This window comes from Rhynchophorus ferrugineus, unplaced genomic scaffold (assembly GCF_030347505.1).
Source record: "Rhynchophorus ferrugineus isolate W39M unplaced genomic scaffold, kcgeb_rfMv2 rfM11, whole genome shotgun sequence".
NCBI classification, from domain to species: domain Eukaryota; kingdom Metazoa; phylum Arthropoda; class Insecta; order Coleoptera; family Curculionidae; genus Rhynchophorus; species Rhynchophorus ferrugineus.
The window spans coordinates 8483681-8489109 of NW_027472590.1; the positions used below are offsets into that span (position 1 = coordinate 8483681).

The 5429-nt window shown below is 37.1% G+C and overlaps 1 non-coding gene across 1 annotated transcript; it reads right to left on the reverse strand.

Annotated features, from left to right (window-relative positions):
• Window positions 1-1174: 1174 nt before the first annotated feature.
• Window positions 1175-1283, reverse strand: LOC143205381 (U6 spliceosomal RNA). The gene has a single exon (XR_013007813.1). It is a non-coding gene; the product is annotated as a U6 spliceosomal RNA (small nuclear RNA).
• Window positions 1284-5429: the final 4146 nt, after the last annotated feature.

Below are 5429 nucleotides of genomic sequence, written 5' to 3' on the forward strand. Positions count from 1 at the left end.
GCACAAATGGGGACACCCGTTAAAGTGACAAAAAAAGATAGATCGTGAAAGATATAAAATAATGTCTGTTGATAATGGAGCATATTATTAGGATGATGCGACTGTACTAATCCTAAACTCTCTAAGCAACTCTTGGAGTCAGTGACAATCACCACCGTGATCACATCTAGGCTGCTTTGAATGTATTTTAGGGCTTTGTAGATGGCCAGAAATTTGGCTCTTTCTTTAATGTTTTAAGTATATGTAACTCACGAATATTCGCTGTTCTTAGATACATCTGAGTAGATTAAGAGATGATTAAGGTTTTTTCAGAAATAATTTGTTTGAGGGGAAAGCCTGCACTAAGACAATTGAGATCATCCTTGGGAAGAAACCTCATCGAGAGATCACTGGCCATAGGCGCTGCCAGGAAGGTATTCTGTTTCTTAAGTCTATCTAAGGTTGTAGGCATCTCTAATAGTAGAGGATTACAAATTCTCCGAAAGTAAAGGCAAGGCCCCATATATGTTATATATTCGTCGCATCTGGATTGCATTGCATTTGGTAGGAAAGAATAGCCCATATTCAGATAGTTTTGGCTTGAATGTCAAAGAGCCTGCATACTTTAGCAACAAAAGCTGCCGTCGAAAGTTCAGCAAAGAAATCTCCACCTGGCAAAGCAAACTGTCAATCGGACTTCTAGGACAATCTTTAATGCTGTGCTTTGTATTGAGTTAAATATTTTTATATATGAGAGGGCTGCAGAAATGAAGCACTTGTATCAAACTTACTCAACATCAGCGCTCTATAAATGTTCAAGAGGGTGGTTCTATGCGCACCCTAATGATAGTTGGCAACGGATCTAGCTGAAGAATCTTTATATATTTGATAATTCCCAGGAATTTATGCCCAAACTTATAGTTAATGCTATTACAATCAATGGTCAGAACAGTTACTCGGGGACAGTTCCTTATCCTGCAATAGTGTACGCTGTTAGACCTATCGGGAGAGAACCTAAGGCCTTTTGTTTCCGTCCAAGCAGGAAGAGTATCAAGGCATTTTTGAAGTAAATCAATCAACTTGTCCTGATGAGTTGATAATTTGATTTGATTGATTTAATTTGCCCTGGTATAAATTCTTTAATGCAGTCGAATGCAATTAAAAACTGAGTTCGGCTGATGCTGAAGCCTGGAGGTACACCGTTTAGCCGCAAGAATGTGTGTCATCCTTGCCCAGAGACCATGCTAATATTCTCTGTATCGTTCTAGTTTTAGTATATTTTCCGCCGAAGCTAGTACAAGAAAGGCTAGCTGTAAGTCTAAGCGGTCAGCAACTAGGGCGCAAGGTGAATTAGCAAAAATAAAGAAATACTAGAGCTACAACGGCCACCAAGCCACCCAAATCCACTAAGAGAGCTATCAAAAAGGTGACAAACGAAGAGAAATACTAGTTAATTAGTTTAGTCCGGATTTTTTTTATTAACACATATGACGCTGAATAACAATAACCTAAGATAATAAATTCGTACCCTACCATTAAAAATAATTACCGATTTTTCTCCGTGTTTCTTCTCGCTCTCCAATTACTTAACCAATAACAATTCTTACACGAATTCCTGCTTAGAGGAGATCGAACACGGCGCCCAACGTGCCGAAAGCTCTTATATTAAAAAAAAGAAAACGTCTACGATGCTAAATACAATGGATTTCTTTTTATTTCCTCGGAGAATGCCGGGAATTCTGAATTTAAAGGCCCTATTTTTCATTCATTAGGTTTAATTAATTGGAGGCAATGAATGGGTCGAAAGAATTCCTACCTTTAAGGTGGCAGGAATATAAAAAAGCTCCCGAAGCATTTGACTTTAGGGCGTCTTTGCGTGTTTAATTAAATGGGGGCCGGCGGGTGGGGGGTGCGCGCGGGGCGCCGACGGAAGGGGGTGGGTTGGTCGCCAATGCGCCTTGTTTAACAATTAAGCGACCTTTGAAGAGATTTTTATCTTGTCTTTTCGCATGCTCGCAGTGTCGATAAAAACTACGAGATGAAGCAATAAATTATCGTTGATGCGAGCGTAAGAGGCAGATCTTTAATGAATATCATGATGAGCGTTACAACATGAAAATATTATCAAAAAAACTCTTATATGTCTAGCATAAAAAGTCTGAAAATATTGTAAAACAAATCAATTCAATACGACTTTTATGAGTGTAAGCTCAGACCAATATAGAGAGCCCACGTTAAACCACATAAAGCCTAGTTGGTAAAAACGATAATATAAAATATGAAACCAAAAAAATTGATTTTTTTATTATTTCCTGACAGTTTAAAGCATTGTTTCAAATTCATCAGTTCAAATAAAAATCATACTAAAAAGAAGTGTTTTAATAGTAACACAGTCTAAGACAGTCTAGTACTAAACAATCTCTGTCAAAAACAAACTTATTAATTTTTTCAGTTAGAAACTTGAAAGTCTTGAAATTCCCAATTATCCCATTCTTTAGAACTTGATTATTTACAATTATTCCCACCGTACTCCTAAATTTACTTCTTATAATAAGAGAAGCAGAACTTTATCGATAAAAATAATTTTTAAGGGCGAACAGCACGGTTTTGTACCTTTAACGAGTCGAGTTAGTTTCTGTAGTGGCGGCTGGCTTTCCCTTTCACATCCCACGTCTACTCTACGTCTTTTCATCCGCCGGCTTTTTTCTATTAATTTCCCCTCCTATACAGGCAACGACGATTACACTCGATTAAAAGTTTCTCCGGCGCTCTTGCTCGAGTGTGTTTCAGCTTTTTATAATGGGCTCCTTAATTAAAACTACTTTAAGCAGATTTGTATCCAACGGTGGTATTAATCCAATATTTTTTTAATTATATACAGTTGATATAGATTAATTCAACCTTACCTAATTCAGCTTCTTCAAAAAATCGAAGAACTTTCTGCAAGCTTCTGCAAATTACGAATTTTCAGCTGAATGGGGAACGAAGAGGAGGCTGTCGATTTAGCTAGACTATCCGCACGCTAAATTTCCAGCATACCAAAGTAAGAAGGAATCCAAAGTAATCTTATCTTGTAATCACTCAGATAGAGGGTACTAATGATTGACAGTGTGATGGTAAACAAGACACTGTTGAATTTCTATTGCAAGAAACATTCCAGGGAATTTTGGCAATTAATTAGCCATTCTTTGGAAGATTATGTTGTAATGTAGGACAACGATTTATAGCAAACAGTTCAGTAGTCAATATCGAACATTGTTCAGCGGGCTTGAAATAGAATGCCCGGTTATCCACCTCAAGTGCACTAGCAAGCCCTCTGCGAGATCTATAGCCGGCCAGGGTAATAGTAGAGAACCGATTAAGATAATGACAATGTTCTCTCTTATAAAGTCAACATAAGGAAGTGGCTTATAAAGGAACTGATGAAGTTTCAAGGTACCGATAAGGAGGGGATGTAACAAGCCAACTCCAGCCCTGCAAAGAAGATCAGCAAGTTTATTAGAAGTTCGGGTGGAGTAATTAGGAATAAGATGACCCAGGTTAGGTGGATGGCCCCAAGTGGTGGTCAGATCTAAGCTTATACGATCATCAGTTGAGATTGGGATGTTATTGAGAGAGAATGGGAGCGAGTACAGTTACACCTCCGACGAAATCTAGATAACCTAGATCTAAAATTAAAACGTTGATGTACTACAACTTCTCGACAACACTGCACTTACCCGGAGGTTGGAGAAACAAAAGCCTATGAAGTAATTTTCTACCTATATGGAGTAAGCCAGCGGAAATACATCCATCAAGGATGATATGAAGGAAAAATTACTAAAGAGTTGTAGTTTTAAACTGATTGTAATGTATGGCATTTGATTTTAAATAAAAAATGATGATGTGGAACAATAATATAAAAAATAATGAAATAGAAAAATGGCATATTTAAACTTCGGTAGTTATAAACAACATTCAGTAATTACCACAGAATATTTTGTCGCTAAAACTGATTGGTACAAACTGGAAAAAAACAAGTTAGAGAAAACAGACAGTCTAGCACTAAACAATCTCTGTCAAAAACAAACTTATCATTATTTTTTTTAGTTAGAAACTTGAAAGTATAAGAAATTCCCAATTATCCCATTCTTTGGAGCTTGATTATTTACAATTATTCCCACCGTACTTCTAAATTTACTTCTTGTAATAACAGAAGCAGAACTTTATCGATAAAAATAATTTTTAAGGGCGAACAGCACGGTTTTGTACCTTTAACGAGTCGAGTTAGTTTCTGTAGTGGCGGCTGGCTTTCCCTTTCACATCCCACGTCTGCTCTACGTCTTTTCATCCCCCGGCTTTTTTCTATTAATTTCGCCTCCTATGCAGGCAACGACGATTACACTCGATTAAAAGTTTACTCCGGCGTTTGTATACTTGACGTCTTGCTCGAGTGTGTTTCAGCTTTTTATAATGGGCTCCTTAATTAAAAGTACTTTAAGCAGATTTGTATCCAACGGTGGTATTAATCTAATATAACAGTTGATATAGATTAATTCAAACTTACCTAATTCAGCTTCTTCAAACAGTCGAAGTACTTTCTGCAAGCTCCTGCAAATTACGAATTTTCAACTGAAAACTCTACCTATTCATAAGAAAGGTATATCAAGGTGATTAAAATTCAAAGAAAAGTTAAAATAGAGTTATAAATCCAATAACTTTAAAAGAAATCGTCGACAATATTCAAAATATTTTCAATACGAATAAAGCTCTTGCAAGTAAATTTAATTTCTAAATAAATAGTTGACAATAGGAAATTCGTTCGCCATTCTTTGGAAGATTATGTTGTAATGTAGGACAAGAATTTATAGCAAAGAATTCAGTAGTTAATATCGAACATTGTTCAGCGGGCTTGAAACAGAATGCACGGTTATCCACCTCAAGTGCACTAGCAAGCCCTCTGCGAGATTTAGAGCCGGCCAGGGTAATAGTAGAGAACCGATTAAGATAATGACAATGTTCTCTCTTATAAAATCAACAAAAGGAAGTGGCTTATACAGGAACTAATGAAGTTTCAAGGTACCGATAATGAGGGGATTCAATAAGCCACCTCCAGCCCTGCAAAGAAGATCAGCAAGTTTATTAGAAGTTCGGGTGGAGTAATTAGGAATAAGATGACCCAGGTTAGGTGGATGCCCCCAAGTAGTGGTCAGATCTAAGCTTATACGATCATCAGTTGAGATTGGGATGTTATTCAGAGAGAATGGGCGCGAGTACAGTTACGCCTCCGGCGACATCTAGATAATCTAGATCTAAAATTAAAACGTTGAAGTACTACAACTTCTCGACAACACTGCACTTACCCGGAGGTTGGAGAAACAAAAGCCTGTGAAGTAATTTTCTACCTATATGGAGTGAGCCAGTGGATATACATCCATCAAGAATGATATGAAGGAAAAATTACTTAAATA